Genomic DNA, 24,953 nt, shown 5'->3' with positions numbered 1-24,953 from the left:
ATCAAAAAAAAAAATCACAACACAACCCAAACACAAAACAATACAATACAATAAAATGTGATAAACTTTATTAGGATTTCTCTAAAGTTAGTTTATTACATTGCTTGAGTTACTAAGAATTTTGTAATATTCTCTGTATTCTCTCTCTGCACCAGTACACCAAGACAGATTCCTTGTACGTGTAAACCCTCGGTACTTGGCAATAAAAGTGAATCTGATTCTGAGAATTCTGCTAATATAGTTCATTTTGTCATACAATGTTTTTTTTTCTGTTTTCTGGGATTTTTCTTTTTCCTAAGTTAGACTTTACTTTTACACATATATCACAGATTCACCTGCTCAATACTTATTGATGGTGTACATGTTAAAATTCTGGAGAAAAAGGTCTGTTAAAAGCCCCCCAAAAATAACCAGTCTACAATGGGAAAGGTTTCCTGACCAGATGTTTGTCAGGCAAAAACAAATACTATTTGAGTGGAAAAGGATCAAATTTGAAAAAAGGGGGAAAATATTGATATTGACCGTGTTAAGTACTTTGTACAAAAGCCCAGATTTTCCTGATGTCTAATCTCTTCTATCGAAGTGTGTTTTCAGACGACACTCCAATGGATTTGATATAAAATGGATCAGAAGGTTTTTGCACAAACTTGTGGAGTTGTGGAGCCTGAGTGCACACTGTCATTAAAGCAAAAAGGGGACGTACCAAATACTAAGAAACTCTGAAATTCCTGTAAATATTTCAAAGAAAAAGAATCCACGAGGTGACTATGTACAGTGTATGTAATAGACTCATACACCTTTATAGATGTAGTTTAGACAGTATAAACTCATTCTCCATAATGTGCTTTCAGGTTAGCCCAAGATTATCATCACAGATTTAACATGTGTGTCTTTAACATGTTTGAAAAAGCAGTTATATGGTTTCTTCCCTTTGTGAATAGGGTGATGTTGCTGGAGAGCATAGTTATGAGTAACTATAGTAAAACTTTCCCCACACTGTGAGCAGTGATATGGCCTTTAACCTGTGTGAATGCAGTAGTGACTTATAAGCAGCCAAATCAAAAGCTGTGGAGTTAGTAAGAGACAGAGATATTTGTCTGAGATGCCCAAAGCATAATTCATCATCTCTACCTTTATTAAAGCAGAACGACCAGCTGTAATACCCAGAGGCTAACTCTGCATTTAATTTGACCATAATTTAAAATAATTAAAAAGATAATGGATCACAAATAGCTCCCCTTGAACACAGAAAGTAAACAATTATGTTACCAGGCTGCTTAAGCCAACACTACCCTTAACAGAAAACTAAAAGTAAAGTCTTACCTTTTGTACGAAAGCCAGTTGCTCCGTTCTCTGCTGCTCTGTTATAGAGCAGCGTCAATCAGCAGCTCCTGGGAATTAGCACCAAGGTGTGGAACAGAAATGACTTTAGGCAGTTTTATGTCTAAAATTAGTATTTTTTTTCCAAGTATGCACACAGTAGCCTTCTTTCCACATGACTGAACTAAGAGTACAGAGGGTTTTCTTTAAATACACCTGAGGACAAAGACACAGGATAATCCAATGGCAGGGCATTTCACAGTCATTAGTCATCTAGTAGCACCTCATCATCTGAAACTGGGGTGTGGGAGCTGGACATCCAGGACCATTTTCCCAACATTCTCAAGAACAATTTGTTCTTTGTACTGGTACCTGAAAGCCTAGAGCATTTCCTTTCTCTAGGTGCCTCAATGTAACATTCAGGTGCACATTATCACCTAAACCGCCTATCATTATCACCTGCAGTTGCTGAACATGCTCAATTAACAACTGCAGCTCATCTACAGCGGGCACTTCAGACATGATGACCAAGACCAAACAAGAATAGAAATCATTACAATTGTTTACATAATTGTGCTTTTTGACCATATAGTATACATGTAGAGAAATGATTTATAATCGCACTATTGGGTGTCACCCAGGTGAGGATGGGTTCCCTTTTGAGTCTGGTTCCTCTCAAGGTTTTTTCTTGCCATTCCCGCCTCTGTCTTGCTCATTAGGGATAAATTCATACATTTAAAATGTATATCCAGAATTGATATATTTCTGTAAAGCTGCTTTGTGACAATTCCCATTGTTAAAAGTGCTATACAAAGTGCTATGCACTGATTTGAAATCTCATGAAAAAAAGAAGAAGAAGCTACAACGTACTAATCTTTAACCTGTTGCTAGAGATAATCTATTGCCTCTAATCTTGAAACCCTACTTGCAGTGCCAGAAATTGTAGCAAGGGAAAGAAAACCAGCAGAACTATACTGTAGTTTGCCCTGACTGCAGCAGTACTGCTATTTCCATATATTCTCTAAAAATAAAGGATGACATAACTCTTCAGCAGCCCTGTTCCTGAAATACCAGGTTTATAGAACCCAGACTGGGCATGCCAGGTACCGAATATCATTAAATAAATTAAAAAAAAAATAAGACAGAAGCTAGTGTCTGAGAATAACAAAATTTTATTAACAATTCAAAAAAAAAAACAAAAAACAGATGGATTAGAGGCAGGTAATTAATTAATTTTTTAATTAAAAGAAAAAATAGGATACTCATCATTTTGTACTGTCTGCAATATCTTGCCTGGAGCTCACAGGTTTACTTACTGCATTTATGTCTTTGCTTATATATCCTTATCCGTGTTCGCTTCTTAATGTTTATTTAATGCATCTTAATGTAAAATCAGTCAAAAGTGTCAGAACTGACAATGTCACTATATTATGTACGTATATGCACAAAAAAACTGCATTTAAAATTCAGCCAAGAGTCTAAAAGTGACTAAATACATATAACAGACTCGTACTTTGTTCACGTATACTGTTTGGTTCCTCTGCCAAATTCTCCCACGACACTTTATCTGGTGTAAATTTATTTTCTATCATATGCTGCGCAATTAGTATAAGACTGCCATTACAGATTCAACACTTGCACTTGTGCATCTTTACCCTGTTTAAAGACGTGAAACGCTTCCCACTTTGTAAGCAGTGATACAGCGGTCCTCCTTTACGAATACGCTGGTGTACTGAACCTCTTTTCATACTGTGCGCAACGTTACAGTGTTACCCTGTGTGAATGCACTCGTGTTTTTTCAGCTCATATTTTCGGTTTTAACTTCTTCCCACATGTTGAACAGTGATACGGCTTCTCTCTTGTATGAAGCCGCTGGTGTCTTCTAAGCTTGCTGCTGTCAGTAAAACTCTTCCCAAACTGAGAGCACTGATACAGCTTCTCTCCTGAGTGAATGCGCTGGTGTCGTTTAAGATTACTCTGCACTGTACAACTTTTTCCACACTCTAAACATGTATATAGTTTCTCTCCAGTGTGAATGCGCTGGTGTACTTTAAAGTCACTCAGCTCTGTAAAACCTTTAGCACACTGTGCGCAGTGAAATGGCATCTCTCCTGCGTGAATGCGCTGGTGACCTTTAAGGTTACTCTGCTGTGTAAAACTTTTTCTACACTGTGAGCAGTGATATGGCTTCTCTCCTGTGTGAATGCGCTGGTGTGCTTTAAGGTAGCTCTGATATGAAAAGACACTGTGAGCAGTTGTGAATTCTCTCCTTGCTCATTTCTTTATGACTCTGTCTACGTGGCCTGTTAGCATGAAGAGAATCAGATGATGACATCCCACTGCATAGGAGAACAGATCATTTAAAATGCTTTGTTTAATTTTTTTCTAATAATATTCTCACTAGCAAGGGGGCTGAATCAAGAACATAACAAATAACAGTGATCAATGACACATACGTGTACTAATCCAAACAGATGTAAATTTAGCCCGTTCTCACTCCCAATGCTTCAAATATTAAAGCCTTCAGCATCACTGTATGCACACAGAAGGCCACCTTTGGCTTCACTGTGCTGATGAGGATGGTGATCTTGTGGTCATAAATGAAAACCCATTTTTTTTTCTCTCCAATGCAAAAATAAAATGCATTTACTTGCTTTGTCAAGCAGAAACACAAAGAAATAATATAAACAGTAAAGTACAAACCTATGCTGAATGAATTTGCATAGCAAGCTGTATAAAATAGATTGCATTTGTGTCTAAACAGAGAAAATCTCCAGGCTAACACACCTCTGTGTTTACTTCCAAGGTTAGCTACACAGATGGGGATTCACTGACTAAGAGGAAAATGACAGATAATGATAAGTGCTGATTTTGTTTAGTAGCTGATGCTGTTTGTCTGATTACATCCATCCATCTATGTTCTGTACCACTTATCCTACACAGGGTCACAGGGAGCCTGGAGCCTGGAGCTTATCTCAGGGGACTCTGGACACAGGGCAGGGGACACTCTGGACGGGGTGCCAACCCATCACAGGGCACAATTGCACACACACTCACATGCCCACTCACACACACTACAGACAATTTAGAGATGCCAGTCAACCTACAACGCATGTATTTGGACTAGGGGAGGAAACCGGAGTACCTCGTGGAAGCACGTGGAGAACGTGCAAACTCTGCGTACGCAGGGCGGAGGCAGGAATCGAACCCCCAACCCTGGAGGTGTGAGGCAAATTAGATTTGTGACCAAATCATAACATTTAGAAAAAATGTTTTGAGTGAAAATTCAGAATGCCAACAATTGCCATTGCAATTACAAAAAATGAATAAGTATGAGCCAGATTTGGCTCTATTCTAAGTCATGGATTCATCAGTTAAAGCATATAGGGAGACTCAGTCCATCAGTCTGTAAGTTCTTTTGGCTACAGAAACAACAGAGAATTTCCATGTTTTGAAAATGTCTGTGTTAACACGAACTGTAAATTGCAACCCCAACTGTGTTGAAGTAATCTGCATCCTCTTCCTGATACCAAAAAGATTGGAGACCACCAACTTTGAATATAAAACTGGAAATAATATATGATATTAAGTAAGGAATATTATTCTCTTTCACTATTCTTTCTGTATTCATAGAAGTGGACCAAAGCTCTTACAGATTAACCTAGTGTAGTTAGAATGCGAAGCCAAAACTTTGGTAATTTTCTTATTCTTATAACAAATATTTTTTTCATTAGAACCTTTATTAAAGTAGAACTACCAGCTGTAACACCCAGAGGCTAAGCATGCATTTAATTTGACCATAATTTAAAGGTGTTCAAATAGAAAATAATAAATACTCTACAGGAATGTCCTGTTGTCCCCAGAAATTACATAATTGTGGTTACTGACTGTTTGAGCCACAATTACTGTTAAGTATTGAACAAATAAGTTACAAGTAAAAGCTTACCTTCTCTTAGAATGCCAGTTGGTCAGTTTTCTGTCCTGTTAAAGATCAGGGTCTGTCAGCAGCTCCTGGAAATTAGCACAAGTTGTGGAAGAGAAACCACTTTAGCCAGGTATTTTTAACCAAGTATGCACACAGCATCCTTTTTTCCAAATGACTACGACTAAGATTACACACCGTTTACACACTGCCATCTTTAAATACACCTGAAGACAAAAACACAAAATAATCCAACAACAGGAAATTTCACAGCTATTAATACCTCATTATCTGGGACTGCGGTGTGGGAGATTCACAGCTAGCCATTTAAAGATATGCAAAGTTGCCTGAGACTGGATGGATCGTTCGCCTATTAGGAAAACAGACAAGGGGAACTAAGGTATTTACCAATGCATTACAGATTTATAGCAGTCACACAAAATGTTGCTATCTACTGATTCTGAAGAAAACTAATGTAGTTCATGTAGATAAGTGATGTTATTGCTACAGCTTTTATAAATACTTAATATGCAAATATTTACTAATGGCCACTTTGAGTTTATATCAATTAGCAGCAGTAATATGGACTCAAACTTGTAGTATGCATGAATGCAGAAGGTTTTCATTATTATTCTTATAAGAAAATATTTCTACTAATTATACATAGAGGTAGGATAGATGTTTTTATACCTTCACATGACCACTTCTTTTCCAGATGTTTTTGTTTTTAGAGTGCAGTGGGGGTGTTTCAGGTGTTAAGGCTAAGAGATGAACACCTCACACTTTACATATGTTTTGTCAGGGCCATTATCCCTCCTTTTTTGAGGGATAATTAAGCTAAAAAATCTAGCAGTAGGAAAAGTTGGTTGTTAAATTGTTTTGCCATATAATCACCACCAAGATGAATGAATTTCAGTGATATCTACTGTACGTGTTGAATTATTTTTCTTAACTTGTGTGCATTTCCAGCAAATTAACAAGATACATGCTGTGGTCACCAACAGAGGAAAACAACAGAATTATATTTCAGTTTCCACTGCGTCATCGCCCTCTCTTCACTCATTATTCTCCAAAACTGTAAATCTTCAATGTTGCCACCAAGATGCGAAAACCCAAACCTTTACTCAGTGGCGAGGAGGCTATATATTGAAACAAACAAAGACAATATGAGTATCTCATGTGTACAAAACTTTATCATCAATTGAAAGTGGGGAACAAAATGATCGGAGAATCAAGAATCAAGCAGAATAGGATACTCAAGTTTATTCAGCAATTGGGACTAATACGTGCAATACCTGTTAAAACTCATTAACATATAACTAATTTTCTATAATCTGCCTAAAGAAAAGAACCAACAGAAAGAAAAAACACATACAAAAATATGAAATACAAATGATAGAAAAAATAATGTTAGGAAGTGCATTCAGTTTTATTGTTTACTTAATCATGTATTGTAATTATACTCCTATTCATGTGGGCTAAACCAAGAATATATTAAATGATAGTGCTCCATTACACACAGTTATAATAATTAGAAGATATTAGATGCTTTACAGGAGCCTAAATATCAAGAATCTTTGCACAGCTTTCACAATCCTCGGCTTCTAAATTATTTACTGCTTTCTATACAATATGAAATGAATGGCTGGGTGTCTTTAGCTCAAAAAGAGGAGCATATTCACATTTGGTTTGGTATTTAATAGAAGTGGACCACTTACAGACTAACCAACGTAATGCAAAACCTACAGGCTAAACTTTTCCACCAATTTTATTTCTTATTTTTATACCAAACAATTTTTGGTGACTAGTGAAGCTAGGGTAATATGGTGGAGTACATAATCATTACAACTAAAAGTGGTATAAGAAGAATTGGACACATATGACTTGAAACTAATTCTAATCTAAAAATCTAAAATACTTGCATAAGATAACAGAACATAAATTTTTGTAAGAAAGCCAGTTGCTCAGTTCTCTGCTTTTGTTATAGAGAATTATGGGAATTATCACCAAGGTGTGGAACAAAAACGACTGGCAGGTTAATGTCTAAAGCAAGCTTTTTTTTAATCCAAATGTACACACAAGCCCTCTTTCTAAATAACTGAACTAAGGCTACAGAGTGGCTTATTTAAATACACCTGAGGACAAAGACACAGGATAATCCAATGACAGGGCATTTCACAGTCATTAGCCATCTATCAGCACCTCATCATCTGAGACTGGGGGGAGGGAGACTAGATGGACTGTTCCTCTATTAGAAATACAGTCAAGGAGACCTAAGAATAAGTAACAATGTTCTATTATATTTTTGAGGTGATAATAACCTAGTATGCAATGCAATGTTTTCCTTTTAGCATCAAGGTTTTCGTTTCTGATTTCCAAGTCCTGTAGAAGAAACCAGATGGAGCCACCCTGGCTTTACTCCTCCTTTGTTAGACTGATACGGTCAATTACCAATAAGATGTAGATCCTCCTTCTCTCTATAACTAAATTCTTTTGCTAGAATTATGCAGTATATGAAGAAGTGATGTATTTGTGATTTTGATTACGTCTGCTACTTGAATAGTTCTTGTATCAGATTCAATAAACACCTTTTTTGGCTTGAGCTTGTGAATTCAGCATGCTTTTCCCTGCTCTCCTTCAGGTGAAATTTCCACACCAAAAACTGGGGATGCATCTGGGATAGCAATGGGTTATTCAGAAAAGAAGGAATGGAGTAGATAGACCAAGGAAAAGGAAGTGAATCAGGTAAGCCAGTGCCTATTCCTTAATTTCCTTTCTGGGTAACAGGATTGTGGATGCAGACTAAACAGGTTAAACTGGCACGCTGTCCTTACTACAGTGAGGTATTCCATTATTTTGGAACACTGCAGACCCATGTGTTTGAAGATTCACAAGTTGATTGGACACTGCCAGTATTCTAACATTTAATTGCCATGGTGAGGTTTTCCAACATCTTGGAAAATTGAACGTCTATGGGGTTAAAGATTCAAGAGATGATTAAGCACTGTTAGCAATATTCCCAGTGTAACTCAGAATGTCTTTCTAACACCAATCCACATCTGTTAATTGAATTGTTTCATCTACAGAACTATATCTATACTTTACCTAGGTCATCGTGCACAGCAAGCACATCAAACAGAGAAACTGTTTTATTTTCTTCCAGATCCAAGTGTGTCAGGGATCCACGAGCAGCAGAAGCCTCTCATGCTGCTGTGCCCTTCAGCATCTCACACACTGCACCCTCCCTGGCATTTGCAAAGAGTCCTCACCGATGGTGTCTTGGCAAAGCAGAGTGCTATGCTCAAAGTGGTGGTTAAAATAGAGATTAAAATAAAAATTAATAAAAATAAAATCTATGTAAATTAAACAGATGGCTGAATTTCTCCCATTTATGCCTGAAACCTTTGCTTTACAGACACAGAAGTGCTGACGTGTGGTAACCGCATCCTCACTACGGTCTTCATTTAGGGCTGGAGGAGGAATGCAGGTAGTACAATCTCAGGCAGGGGAACACAATGCTTCAAAGCTGGGTTATGTAAAATGCAACAAGGCCATTATTATATGGCTGACCTTTGTAGGGTGATAAAGTAATGTTCCTCTGGCTGTGTCCAGGCATATCCAGCAACCTTTCAACACCCCATTAGTGTACATTCACAAACTACGTTCACACTGCATGCCTGTGAATGTACTTTATTTTACCATATCTCTTGAGCTGTTGAACACTCACAAGATTAGAGTGGCACATCGCCATCACATATCTATCACACATATTAAGCATTATAATATGATTAAGTAATATAAGCACAGTAATGTATCAATGTCTGGGTAGCATGCATACCAGAAATTGAAGCCCTACAGTATTTCTAAAACTAAAATATGATCAACATACATCTCCACATCTTAATCACAAAGGTCTTACAAAGATGTAAGTTAGTAAAGCCTCTCTCCATGACCAGTTCTGTCTCTGTCTGTGTCTCAGTGAGCTGTGCTGTGTGGCCTGTGGGTTGGTGCTCAGTAGCCCAGAACGCCTGGGCCACACACACCTCCTCCTGCTCCCCATGCTCGTCTCACTCCCACACCTGACCATTCTTGGCCAGAATCCACAACAGTAGGTGGTTAAAAATCCCTGCTTGACTGCAGTTTGTTCCCAAGTGAATGTGTCGAAAGGACAGCTGATGTATTCAGGAACAAGATGGATGATGGAATGCAGCACACTAGGGAGTATACGGTTCATTGTAGCTTGCAACATACCAGATCAGCCACTTATTTCTTTTTGAAATGTGCCAGTAGAAGAAATGCAAAGGTGGACAAAACTCGGACATGGACAGGAATGGCACAAGATTTTTTTGTTGGCCAAATTAATGCTGGTTCTAAAGTGTTGTACAACATTAGAAGAATATGCTGAGGTAAATGAAATTCCAATGAAATTTATGGGATTTATACCAAATGAATACCAAATGGATGAATACCAAATTTTTTGTGTAAATGCTCATACCAGTGATTTGTGAATAAATACGTTCATATTCAGCTTGACAAATGAGGCCCATTGTTTCGTATGGATAGACTTGTGACCTACACTCAAGAAGAAATTCCTGTCGTGGGTTGTCTGAAAGCACAAGTATGTGTGGGAAACTCCTCTGCAGTTGCCACACTCTTCGTGGTGAAAAACAGGACTGCTTTACTAGGAATGGACTTGATTACTGCCTTGCAGCTTTTTATTAGTAAAGACACTGAGCTCACTTACACCTCATTGCTTCACCCTAAATTATTGCTGCCACTGACACAGGGTGGTGAAAACAGTTAAGCCTGTTCACCAAAAGCTAACATGACTGCCTTTTGCCATTAGGTCTGCTGTCTCTGCTGAATTGGGCCACCTGCTGAAGGCAGGTGTCTTTGAAAAAAATTATGCTTACCCCTGGGTGTCTCCTACTGTAGTCACAGAAAGAAACATGGAGGCACATGAATGTGTACTGACCTCTGTGAGCCAAACAAAGTCATTGTCATTGACTGTTATCCACTGCCACATGTGAATGAGCTACTGTCAAGTCTATGAGGTGCTAAGGTATTTTCCACCATCGATTTAGCAAACACATACTACCAGCTGCCATTACATGAAGATAGCATTACAGATATTACAGCTTTCATAACACAGGGTGGGCTTTTCAGATTTTCTAGGGTTCCTTACAGGTTGGCTTCTATACCTTCTGCCTTTGAAAGGATGACTATAACTGTCTTGCAAGGTGTCCTCAACATCCAGAGCTACTTTGATGACCTCATTGCATATGGTGCCACTACTGAGGAGCATGACCAGACCCTGTGTAAAGTTCTGCTAAAGTTGAGAGAAGCAGAGTTAGTACTGAACGGTGACAAGTGCCACTTCAGAAAATCATCACTGTGCTACCTAGGACATGCTATTACTGCTGACGGTATTCTCCGGAAGGGATCTCCACCAGATGTTCCTTTCTGGTTTTAGTGTCCTGGTATTCTAAATTCCTTTCCAATTTTGCAACCATTGTGGTTTCTATTTGTGAGCATACTAAAGACAAAGACAAATTCATATGGACTGCTGCTTAGAAAGGTTTTGAGAAAGTAAAGGAGCTCAGTGAGTAGCCCTGTACATACAATCTATGACCCTGCTTTCTGTTCAGTGATTTCTTCAGATGCCCTTGATTATGAACTGGGTGCTGTGTTGGCTCAGATACATACAAATGGAACTGTCAGATCAGTTGCCTTTCCTTCTTGAATTTTCACTGCATCAGAACAAGAGTAGTTTGTATTTGAAAAAGAGGCAATAGCCTGTGTGTGGGCTGCTGCGAAATGGCTGACATACTTATGGGGTTTTACCGTATGAACTCACCCTCAAGCATTCACAACATTGCTTACCACAAAAGATGGATGGGATAGCTGGCAAGCGAATTGCTTGTGGGTAAGCATGCCTACTGTTTTTTGATTATGATGAAGTATGTTGCCCAGGTACTGAAAATATCATGCTGATTGCCTTTCGTGTCTTTCTCTGCCTGAACATGCCGACTCTTCTAGTGGACCTGAACTAGTGGCACAGATTTCCTTCACACTGCACTCTTTGCCAGTCAATGACTTTGAAGCTGTACCTGCCCTGAAATGGAAGCTCTTCATTAATAGATTAGTCATGGGTGGCAATCATCTATCAAGAATGCAAGTCTGGTCTTGACCCTCATACTATAGATGAAGTAAGAGAACTCTCAGGTAAGGACAGTTTTCTTCAGAGTGGCATGACTTGTGGTTACTACCTTCCTATGTCACACTGTCATTACACTGGCTCACGAAGGTCACCAGGGGATTGTGCACATAAATCACAGACTGCTAGACCTTTACTGGTGGCCATGAATAGACTCACAAGTTTAGACTGCTATTTCATCCTGTATTTCTTGCCAGTGTATTGATAAACAGCTTGCAGCTGTCCTGCTCTTCTGCTGCCAGTACAAATGATAAAGCATGGAAGAAAGTAGGCCTTGACATTGTCGGTCCTTTTGCCACAACCCTTCCTACATGTCAGTATGCTAATATGCTCACTAATTTCTAAGTGGTCTGATCATGCCTTTTCTTCCAATGCTACAAATGATAATGTGATCAAGTTCCTGCCCTCTGTGTTCAGTCACCATGGGAATCCAAAATACATTGTGATACAAAATAAGCCTCAGTTTACTTCACCTGCTTTTTCTGAGTTCCTAAAGTGTCACAGCATACAGCATATTTTCCCTTCAGTCTATTATCCTGTGGCAAATTGTGCCATTGAAAGATTCCATTGTTCCCTGAGGAGCTGCCTACAGCCAGCTATCCTTCAGTCGCGGCGATGGATGGAGGCTGTGACAGACTGGCTATGAGTTTATCGGGCTACACCACATCTCACTATATCCATTTCACCACATGAGTTGATGTATAGTAGGAACCAATTAAGACCCAAATCTCCCTAATTATTTTTCCTGTTGCAGTCTTAATTATTCTAGGTACTAATAAAGAGCCTGCACATTTTGATCGAAGCAGGTACGGTGGATCATAAAAGACCAAAAGTCCTCTTGGGTGTGAGACCATTCAGTGCTTTCTAAGTCAAGAGTAGTGTTTTATAATCAATGTGTGTGCAGTGTAAATAAGATAGGGATGATGTGATCAAATCTTTAGGTTCTAGTAAGGACTTTGCTGCATTGGAGTTTGTTAGGTGCATCCAGAACATTGCATTACAATAGTCTGTACTATAGTTAACGAATACATGAACAAGGATTTGATCAAGGGTTTGATTAGGATACCTAAGGGATTTGGGTATGTAAATAGTGCTGAGAGAGAAACTGATTGCTTCTGGTACTATCTGTTTGAGGAAACATGTAGATAAGGGATATAGTACACAAATTGATGACTTGAAGACTTTAAGTTAATGCTTTCAATTTTTTGTCTAACATTTTCAATTTTGTCTTTGAAAAGGTCATTGCTATTACATACTGGTGGAATTTGTGCTTCTGTGATGGTCTTATTCCTAGTAAACCTTGATAATGTAATGAACAAGAATCTAGGATTGTTTTTGTTATCTTCTATTAAGGTGGAGGAATATGCTGATCTAGCAGTACTAAGAGCCTTTTTATAATTAAAAAGGCTGTTCTCCCATGCAATTTGGAATACTAAAAATTCAGTTTGATGCCATTTACATTATAACTTTTCTGTAGTCTGTTTTAAGGTGTATGTGTGATCATTATACTAGGGTGCTATTTTTTTCTCCCTAATTATTTTTCATTTAAGTGGGGCATTATCTAGAGTGTAGCGGAACGCTGACACTAAGCATTCATTCACCTGATTGAGTTCTGTGGGGTCAGATGATGATGAAGTTGACAATCCTGGGAAATGAAATGACAACTATGGGAGATGAAGTGCTAAAACAATGATGTTAGTTACTAAAATAAACAAAGATGCTAGTTACTAAAACAATTTTCTAAGCATTTCTAAATTTTTTTTTTTTTAAATTGGAAACTGAGTGATGACTCAAGGCAACTAGCACACAGTCAGTGTAGCCTCTTGGTCTGCTCCCTGGCCCCAGTTCTGGATTGTCGCTGATTAACTAGGCCCGAGGTTCTGAGACTAGGAGATGTTATAAGCTATAACTATGTTATAAGCAATAAGAGCAGCATCTTCCTGAGTGAGATGGAAGGCCAGCGCTGCCTTCAAAATTACTCCAATTGTCTATAAAGCCCACATTGTTTTTGGAGCAGCACCTGAACACCCAACAGTTCGGTGAACATTACCTTCCGTAAGCTACCTTGCCACGTCACACTGGGATGTGGCCAAAGTATTTTATGGCATCAGACATCATCTTTGCTAATTCACACACCTCTACAATATTAGCCTTAGTACGCTCAGACTGATGAAGGTGTATATCGTTAGCCCCTACATAAATAACTATCTTCGAAAACTTATACAATCCTAAGATCAAAAGATTACCTTCAATGTCCAGCACCATGCCTCCAGGTATACAGCTTACTAAACTGCTCCTGCCCCCAAAGACCTAGCCAATTTCATGTGCCATAAAATAGAGTCCCTTAAAACCAGAGCTCTTTCTACAGACTTCTGAGTGGGTGCCTCATTGAGCAAACCTGTTTGACATGTGAAGCGGAGACAAGTGGTGCTCCTGTGGCAAGCCTTAGCATTAGATTTGGCTTTGAAATTATGCTGCCAAGTCATCACCCATTCGCCCTGCTGTGAGGGCTCTAATGCCAGAGTTAGGGGTTGACTACTTCTGTCTAAAGCACTTAGAATGTCCAAATCTATGCTGCTCTTGCCATATGTAGTCCTCTTTAGCGTCTGGATGTACATGTCTAATGCTGAAGTCTTTTCATTATAGTGTTAATTAATATAAAATGATCAGAAATAAAGCTATTACTAAGAATGGAAGAAAAATGACTAAACATCCTGCACCTGACACACTGATCAAGTGAATTGTTGGCCATTATCAAAGTATTATATTCACCTTAGTCATGGCACTTTGGTGAGGATTACAGGCATCCAAAGTAGATGACCACTATTTGCTGTCTTTAAATAAAAAAAATGTTAAAAAAAAGTTCTTCTAAAAAATGAAGATGTTACAAAAAGACAAAATACAATGAAAATGAAAACATAGAAATTAATAACTATAAAAAGCTTAGCTTGAAGGCCGACTCAGGTGAAAATCTTCCAATAAATGGTTTGAAAGCAGGAACTACTTTGCATTCATACTCAAATGAACACAAGCTCTCCTGACAGGGAGGCGAAGTGTCATCTCACTATCTAACACATACCCCCATAAGGCCAAGCACCTCTCTGATGAGGCACACCCCTGGTTCAGTAAACAGGTCAGTCTGGGTGATGAGAGATGGATCTAGATTGTCCTCTGTAGTAACACAGTACCTTTCCTCAGGACAGTACCCTTCTTACAGCATGCATAAATCCTGTCTCTTTGAATCAAGTAGGTGTTGGACAAGGTATCCTTGTCTATTCTCAAGGTCCAGAGAAAGAGATGGTTCAAATGTATGACCTTTTGCTGGAGAGAATGCAGGTTTGAGCAATGAGACATGGGAAGTTGGTGCTACTTTACATACTATATGGCCAAAAGAATGTGAACACCTAACCATACCCATTTGTGCTTGCTGAACATCCAATAGGAAAGTAGGTCCTGCTTTGCTGTTATAACAGCCTCCACTCTTCTACAAAGGCTTTCCACTATATTTTGGAATGTGGCAGTGGGAATTTCTGCTCATTCAGCCACAAGAACATTAGTGAGGTCGGGCACAGATATCGGGCGAGAAGGCTTGGCACACAGTCTGTGTTCTAATTCATCCCGTAGGTTTTCAGTGGGGTTGAGGTCAGAGCTCTGTGCAGACCACTTGAGATCTTTCACACCTAGCTTGGCAAACCATGTCTTTAAGGAGTTTGCTTTGTACACAGTGGTACTGTCATGCTGGAACAGGTTTGGACTAGGGCACTTACTTATAGAGAAGAGACAGTTTAAAGTTACAGTATACAAAGTCATTCTATACAATTGTGTGCTTCCAAATTTGTGGCTATAGTTTGGGGAAGAACCACATAAGGATGTGATGGTCAGGTGTCCACATACTTTTGGCCATATAGTGTATATACATTTTCATACAGGCATCAAACTAAATAACATAACTTGTACGTATGCAGGTAATCTTTAGGAAGGAATTTTTTTTCTAGATCTAAAACTTAAAATGACAACTTTAGGTACAACCCAAAACATTACAACAGTGTATCTGAATTGGTGGTTGTTACTGTTACAGTCAAAGTGATTTGGCCAAAAAAAAAAATAAAAAATTGCGTAAGCCTCATTATGTTCTGAAAGCCACTTTGGGAATATGCATCAGTGCCCAAAGCATATTGACAGAATATTAGAAAACTAGTTAAAAATGCAAGTCAATTCAATGTTCATTTGCCAAAAATCAGTTCAGCTTAAGAAATGGAGAACAAAGCATCACTTGAAAGAACTTCTTCTGCTTCTGAAGTGCTTCCACTGGAAGATTACATTAAATTAATGACTGGATTAAATAACACTAACATATTGCACTCAGAGTGACGATCCATGTTCAAAGGGGTTTTAATATAGATCTTGACAAAGTGCAATTGCTTTTAGGATCAGCATTGTAAGGATGCAGGCATCATGCAAAAGGCCCAATAACATAAACACTAATAACATAAACACTAAAACAATACTAGTATACTAGCAGTAATAAAGACTCAAAGAAATTACACTTTTCCATAAACAAAGAAACACAAACAGCTTCAAAACTCTTAAATCAGGAAGTAACCAGGAAGAGATCATTAGAGATAATCAATAATAATCTCATAATCAATAGCTCTGCTGACAGGGAGGTGAAGTGTCATCCCACCATGTAACACACATGAAGCTGAGCCACCTCTCTGATGGGCCATACTCCTGGTTCAGTGAACAGGTCGGCCTGGGTGATGTCCTCTTTAAAGACCCAGCACCTCAAGAACATACACCTCCTATAGCACACATCAACCCTATCTTGTTGAATAGAGTAGGTGCTGGACGAGGTATACTTGTATAATCATTTTCATTATTAAAACGGTACGAGTGTAGGAATCTTCCCATTTCTTGGTTGAGCTGCTCGACTTGTTAACTGGAGTCTAGCCTGACATCACTATTTACCTGTTTGCAAATTGCTTTCCATACATGGGATGTAAATTGTACTACCCTGTATGATATAATGTCTTTGGGAATGCTGCAACAATGAAAGACTTCCCTAAAGATGGTTTCAGCTGTTTTCACGGCATCTTTGATTTATGAAATTATTTATTTAAAAAAATAAACCTTCTGCCTAATAGATTGTTGTTTGAAACACTGTCCAATAAATGACTCCAATACATCTGACAGACTCATACTTTATTCTTATACACTTTCATTTTAAAGTTGTTGTTTTATTCCTCTACTGGGTCTTCCACTGCATTCTGGGTAGTGTAAATTCCTTTTCCATTATATGCTTCACAGCATATTGAATGTTAATTAATTACAGGGTGTCCCAAAAGTCTCCATATACAGGGGAAATTAATACTTTCTAGCAAAATGTCTTCCAAAATTTTTCATACTTAGTTTTTATACACTGTATATATATATATATATATTTATAAAAAAATATATATATTTTTTTTTCAGATAGCCTTTGAGAAGGCCTTTGACAAAAGAAGAAGGTATTGAAATCATTCTCATGGCTGGCTTGTGAAACTGTCACAAGGTCACGATGGACTTTAACAGGAAATATGGAGACCTTTGGGACACCCTGATTTAACATCTGCACTTGTGTGTCTTTAACAGGTTTGAAAAAGTAAAACTCTTCCCAAACTGTGAGCAGTAATATGGCTTCCCTCCTGTGTGAACTGTGTGTAACTGGATTGCTATTTTGTGTCTTTGTATGAGCATAATGAGAGTTGTGTCTGCATTCTTGGCTTAGAAGCAGACATTTTTAAGATATTCTGAAGGGAATGAACAAGTGGAAAAAAAGATATTGTTTGGTTAGCATAGAGGAATCAAAACTTGAGGGTATTGAAAAGCCTTTTCTATAACTACAGGTAGTTACAATTATCATTCAAAACAGTCAGAACAGCATACTGATATATATATATATATATATATATATATATATATATATATGTATATATATGTATATATATATATATATATATATATATATATATATATATACATATATATATATATATATATATATATATATATATATATATATATATTTGACTCACAACCCATTTGTATATGTATGACCATAGGAAACTTGATATACATATAATTATTATAAGATTTCTTCATTTATAATAATTTCTGCACGGGGACATTGTCGTGCTGGAACAGGTTTGGGCCCCTTAGTTCCAGTGAAGGGAAATTGTAATGCTACAGCATATAAAGACATTCTATAACACACAATTGTCTTAAACTTTGTGACCTCAGTTTGGAGAATAACCACATATGGGTGTGATGATCAGGAGTCCATAAGCTTTTGGCCATTTAGTGTACATGTAAGACCCATAGACTGTTCATCTACACTTATTTAGTGCTCTTTTTTAGGCCTACCACTGTACAAAAGAGTTCTCTCCTGGCCAATTTTTTTTTTTTATGAAACTGTCTGTGATGGTTGGGGAGAACCATGAATGACATTCCTCTCTGCGAATGAAAAGAATGTTAGAAAGTCAATGTAAATGTATTATTCATTAAAAATGATTTGTAAAATAATCATTAATTTAGATCAGCCTGAATCAGGACTGAAGTGAATAAAAATATCATTCAATTCATTGTAGAACATGAAATAAAAGCATCAATTATGTCTAGTTATACTAATCTAAAAAAGCCTTTTGTTTGACTCATTAGTTGAAGTGAAGGTGTTAGAGCAGGAAAATACACTACAGAATAAAACACCTCAGGAAATGCTCAGGTCCACCCTGAAGTTTATCCTAGAACAGCACATCCTAAAGTGTTTTATTCCTCTTATACCACAACAGTTAGCCAAGGACAAAATCTTTTTCTTTATTTCATTTATAGTCACAATTAATGTTGTGGAACATCCACGAGACAAGCTAAGCCATGGTCCTGAAGGCTAGGTTCCCCATCCTGCACATTTTAGTGTTCACCCTGCTCTAAAGCAAGGGAAAAAAAAAAAAAAAAGACAGGACCAGGGTTGGAAACATGATTTACGTTATACCACGTACAGTGAGTAGGGGAATAAAAAATTTTATAAATTAATTAAAAAAAAAAAAAACATGCCTGTCATGTTACTGAGAAATGGAAAATTCAAGGTCCTTAAGACTTGTGTGTGAAGACTCTCATGTGGCACAAAAGGTTACAGCTGTACCTCTGATTTCTACAATAAAGATACCTTTATAAATTTTAAATAAATATCGCCTAAAAGAACGCTTCAGCATACCAACGGGCATACATTTTTCTCTATTAAATGACACATTTTTTTAAAAAACAAACAAAAAGATCTGTTTATTACTCGATATAGATTATTGTGTAGTGCTTGCTGTGAATGACTTGTTTTAGAAACAATAATATATTTGAAGGAGCGCATTAATTTAAGCCTGTGGCTTGCCTCACAGTACTACTGTCAGAACTGCTGTTCTAGGAAATTAAATAACACCTCCTGACCAGTCTCATTCAAGAATTTAACACTGCGGTGGTATAAACTGATGTATGCACCTTGATATATGGTTTGGGACCATTTGGTAAATTTAAAAATCAAAGAAGGAAATGAATCAAGCAAATGTAGATTACCTAACGATCAAGAATCTTTGTTCAGTATTCAACAATTCCCCACTTCCAAATATTTGTTTGATTAGGCAGCAAAACAAGAGAAGAAAATTTCATAATTTTTTTTTGTTTGGGGTGGGGATTTATCCCCAATTTGGGATTTTCTCCCCAATTTAGTCTTGGCCAATTCCCACCCACCCCCTAGGTCTGCCCTATCGTACAACAGCTAACAACCCATGAGGGTGAAGGCTATAAAGTGCTTACTCCGAGAGATGTGAAGCCAGCCAACTGTACCTTTTCACAATGCTGCTCATTTATCACAGATGAGGTTAGCGCTATCCATCCTCTTCCAGCCCGTGAGCTCACAGACGCCCATGACTGGCTAGCGTGACTGTGATTGACAGGAGAGAGAGTATGCCCCTCCCACCCAGAAGGCATGGCCAGTTTTTGAACTCTTGGGCTCCCAGACACAGGTAGCTGTGTAAAAACTTTTAAACATGCCTTGCTCAAATGCTGGATTTTTACTATATTTTTTAAGATACCAAGCAGATTTTTTTTCTATTTTGGTCATTTTGAAGTTTTTGGGACATCTAGGATAACAGAAATAAAGTTTTGAACTAAAGAGCAAAAACAGAATTGGGAAAGCCAAACTAACAGGAATGACCTAAAAGTAAACAGAATTAACAACTTGCATGAACATGATTCATAGTCAAAAACTACAAAAAAAAAAGTGCAAAACCAAAATCAGATGCGAAATCAGGACAAGAGACTGAAATATTGAGAAATATATATTGAACTTAAATACCAGAAGCACAAGTTGTCATTTCTCTATCTTTATTAAAGCTGAAGCAGAGCAAATGCAATTTATATAAGAGAATAAAGAAAAATGCTTGTCATCTACACCTGACCAATCACACCCATCTGTGCTTGTTGAACATCCCATTCCAGATTTACTCTTCCTTTGCTGTTATAACAAGCTCCACTCTTCTGAGAAGGCTTTCCATTTAGCTACAAGAGCAATAGTGAGATCAGGCACTGATGTTGGTGAGGAGGTCTGGGGTGCAGTCGGGGTTCCAGTTCATCCCAAAGGTGTTCAGTGGGGTTGAGGTCAGGGCTCTGTGCAGGACACACGAGTTCCTCCACTCCAACCTTCACACACCATGTCTTCATGGAGCTCATATAGGGGTGTGATACTCAGGTACACACAAACCTTTGGCCAAATACTGTATCTGTATCTGTATACTGTATCATCTCAGTTCAAGTGGGAGTCTCACCTTCCTTGTTGCCTAAAACCACCCCCACTTTCAGCCTAAAACTACCAAACAAATAGCTTACTATAAGGGAAACTTATCAGCAGATCCTGGGAATTACCACCATTTTGTGGAAGGGATACCACTTATAGCAAGGAAACACCTGAAGCAAGTATTTTTATCCAAGCACACGACAACCTTCTTTCTAAACGACTAAACTAAGACTACAATATATTCTTTTTAAATACATCTGCTAATGTAAATACAGTGTTGTCAGTGACTAACCATCGATTAGCACATCATTGTCTGAGGCTGGGGTAGTGGAAGATGGACATGTAGAACCACTTGATCCAAATGCTTGAGTCCACACCCAGGACAGATTCTGAGGTAATGTAGGGCAGGGGCTCATAATCTCAGGCATGCGTTCACATAAAGAAGAAGTCCTTCTGAACTGTGATTGGATACCTTACGCTTGTGGACACAGGTTTACAACATGGTCAGCATTAGGTTCATCCTTTTAATGTTTTTTATTATTTACCTTTGGCACCAACACAGTGGCACTTTTTTGCTTACATGGCATGTCATCATGTGGAAATACCTGCAATCTAGGAGCTAACCTCATATAAGATTTTTAGCCATGAAGGCTGACACGAGAGTCCCATATCACTATCAAGTATCTGTATATGCCTATCTCATGGTTAGCCCTCACTGTCATGTGCAACACAAACTACAATCTGTAGATGCACAGTGCAACTTTCATAAGTACAGAAGTGAAAATAAACAGATCAATAGTTTAATTATTGATTAATCTGAAGTTCAGTTTTCAATAAGAATATTACTGCATGTGGAAAAAGACCAGAATTTCTTATTAAAAGTAAAATATGTGCTTGAGCTTTTGGGGGAAAAAAACTGACACATAGGATACTTCATCAGTTAACTATTTCTGCTTCAGAAATTTTTGTGTCAAAGCTGCTGTCATAGAAATAAAAACAATTGTTTTTTCAATTTGTTTTCATGAGGTGAAGCCATTTGCATTTGGCTCCATCTATTGATAAGGCATTCCATCTACTCTGCTGACAAAAACCACTTTTTCCCATGAGATGTTGAATAAATTCAAACAGTAATACAAAAACAATATGATTTTTGAATTAGATTACAACAAAGTAGTACAAAAAGGTACAAAGGTAAGTTGCAGTTATAGTAGGCTGGGCCAGGCAAAAATGCAGTTTCTCAGTTTGATCGAATTTTATTAATGTTTTACGTTATTTATCTGAAATATGCACATACACCGTGTAGTTAAAATGTCTTCTGCCTTTATGTTATGTACAGATTTGTAAATGCGATCACCCTTCTGGCCTTTCATTAGAGCTGCTTCATCACCTCCCTTTGTTTATATGATTAATGACATATGAGTTTGACTTGGAAATAATTTCAGCAACATTAAATGTAACTATAAATAAATAGAAAGTACGACATGTCATTCTTAAATAATTAAAACACTTAATCTTTGGCAACGTGCTGTGCTATGAGGAATAAAACCTTTCAGAATGTGCTGTTTTTAATTCAGAAAATAATTAAATTCGGTGTTGTAACAGTAACTCCACTTCATGCCGGGCCGCTTGTCTCCACCCTGTCGCTGATTACTATCTTACAAGAGCATAGCCCATCATGGTTAATTGCTGACTTATCTTACAGTTTTCCATCATACTGAATACAAGTAAAACCATGTGACACAAAGCTGACTGCCTACACAATAAATCTCCAGTGAAGTGATCGAGAAAAACGCATCATACATTTACAACACCTTTTTGAAAATATCCTTTCTTTCACTTAGAAACTCAAATGCACAACATCCATAGTACATTAATAAAATGCAAGTAAAGCAAAAGAAAAAACCAACATATTTAGCAACACATTACACCCCCTCCACTGACAGATCTAAAATTAATTAGCAAATTAATTCAAAACCCTTACTGAGCTCTATAAAATGTCCTCCAGTGAGAAAAATTTGTGGAAAAGAGGCCTCAACATCAACACTGACTTTGGCTTTTGTACCCAGATATGCAAATCCATGTGTAACATGACTAAAATGACTAACACACAACTTCTCGAATACGAGGTTATTCACAGCGCACACAACACAATACACAATGCATACACTAGGGCTTGCAAGTTCAGGCAAAAATGCACACACTGTATCCTTAATATTACTATCATTTACATTCATGCACTTGGTCATGCACTACCTAGTTCTTCATTTTTTTATAAGAAATTACCTTAAAATTAAGCAAAATTATTTGATAGCAAAATTCCATAATGTCCTTCTGGGTGCATTCTTGGTGACATGTCAGAATTAAAAAAAAACTTAGCAGCAAATATGGCGACTTTTTGAGCAGACTGTCCTGTACTCCATACGGCTCTCCACATTAAAATTCAGTCGACTCACCACCAGTGTGTAAAGCCTGACTGAGTTGTGCTTGTGTGAGCCTATATTCCCAACGACCAATCACTGATCACCACTGTTCCCAACGACCAATCACTGATCACCACTGTTCCCAATGACCAATCACTATCTGTTTCCACCGACCAATCACTAATCACCACTGTTCCCAACGATCAATCACTAATCACCACTGTTCCCAACAACTGATCACTAATCACCACTGTTCCCAAGGACCAATCACTAATCACTACTGCTCCCAAGGACCAATCACTGATCGCCATTGTTTCCAACAACCAATCACTAATTACCATTGTTTCCAACAACCAATCACTAATTACCATTGTTTCCAATGACCAATCCCTGATCACCACTGATCCGAACAACTAATCACTGATCATAAATGTATGTCCCAACCTTCTGCTTCTTCACTTTGCACTTTCTTTTTGGCAATATTTACAATAATATAAGTAAGTTATTCCATCCATAACCATTTCCTCCATGTTTATTTCCTGACTTTTCACTACCACTACTTCACTTTGTCTGCACTTTTGACACAAATGAGAAAATTTTGTAAATATGTAAATGGTCTGTGGCACCATGACCAAAGTCTTATAATACTGATAACTTGAACAGCAGGTCATAATGTCTAAAATATTCAATATATCAACAAGAAATCTGTAAAGATGTAAACGTAGATACAGTTCTAACAATAATAATAATAATAATAATAATAATAAAATACTGCCGGAACTTACAGACAATGTCATGAAAATCAGATGCAGAAAAACGAAATTAATGAACAAAATGTGATTCCACAACAGTGAAGAGACTTCCGGGTTACTTCCCACGTGATTACCACCGCGCATACGCCACTGTTTGCGCATGCGCAATTTATTTTTTAATGAATCAATTAATTAATTAATTTATTTATTTTGCTTTACACAGTCCGATCTGTACCGCGCATGCGTGCCATTTTACGGCATTACAAAAGCTTTACTTAAGGCAAATACATCTGTAAAACGATTACTCATGAGTCATGTACTGTTTGTAAACAAAGTAAAGAAATATTTATTTAATTGCCATTATTGGTTTTACTTTCACACTTTAAAAAAAAAAAATTTGTTTATTATTAGTCTTAGATTATGTGGAGTGCCTGCTAAATAAATGAATAAATAATAAATGCACACCTTCTGACCAATCAGATTCAAGTATTCAGTGACGTCATAACAGTGATGCCTTATGAGAAAATATAAATGATATCTTTCTTGAATATGTTTTTATGAAATTTATAAGTATTTATGCCAAATATTACATTTATAAACAAACATTTAATAACTCAATAATAAACTGTCATATTCTAATAGAAACATATCACGTTATTAATTAATATAAAGAATTAAAAAGTAAAAAAAAAGACCAGATATTATTAATTTTTGTCTACAATTTTTCTATAACATACATATTTCTATAATGTACATGTTTTTTCCCCTCATTGTATGCAAAGGAATGTTTGTATGTTTGAGGTTTATTTTATACTCATTTTGTTTATGTTTATATTTAATTTTTCAATTTAAAAACATGTTTAATTTTGTTCCTTGTGAGATATTTATGTGGTAACTCCAGTAAGACATGAGAAATGGAAGGGAGATTACTTTTAGTTGAAATTGTTTTTTTTTTTTTTCTTTCTTTTTTTCTATTTCTAAGTTTTTGATAAGAAACAAATCCATCAACCGCTATTTTTATGGCTGTCCATCAAACATTGAAGAGAAGGAACGTGTCTGGTAGAAAACTAGAAAGTACAAAAACTCAATTATTGCATCAATTATCACAGCAAATTCTCTTCTAGCAACTGGAATGTTTTATTGAGCTAAAAACTCAAAATAATAACATATGTGGCCTTTTGCATTAAATAGCTGACAAATGAGGCAGTTTTGAAATATAGATGTATTTTAATTGATTAGTTCGGTTATTCCAACTAAAATTATGATTATAGGTCAGAACTAAAATCATTTGTTTATGTAAATTAGATAGCTTAATTAGTTGCTTTGATATGTTGGAATTACATAACAAAACTCCTGGAGATAAGCCACTCCAGAGAATACAAAATTATAAATAATATTCAGTATTAAGTAAAGGATGGACAAAAATTCTGTTAATCAAGTAATCTTAAAAATATTTTTCAAGGAAGTAAAGTCGAAGAAGGTTTGAGTCACCATACTCCATGCT

General features: G+C 37.1%; 1 long non-coding RNA gene across 1 annotated transcript; it reads right to left on the bottom strand.

The window, feature by feature from the left end:
* Positions 1-2,533: 2,533 nt before the first annotated feature.
* Positions 2,534-23,583, bottom strand: LOC117596893 (uncharacterized). The gene is made up of 3 exons (XR_008301384.1): positions 23,483-23,583; positions 5,526-5,612; positions 2,534-5,331 (listed from the first exon to the last, which is right to left on the bottom strand). It is a non-coding gene; the product is annotated as an uncharacterized LOC117596893 (long non-coding RNA).
* Positions 23,584-24,953: the final 1,370 nt, after the last annotated feature.

The sequence above is a fragment of the Pangasianodon hypophthalmus genome, chromosome 3 (assembly GCF_027358585.1).
Source record: "Pangasianodon hypophthalmus isolate fPanHyp1 chromosome 3, fPanHyp1.pri, whole genome shotgun sequence".
NCBI classification, from domain to species: domain Eukaryota; kingdom Metazoa; phylum Chordata; class Actinopteri; order Siluriformes; family Pangasiidae; genus Pangasianodon; species Pangasianodon hypophthalmus.
This window is presented reverse-complemented; position numbering and strand designations above follow the sequence as displayed.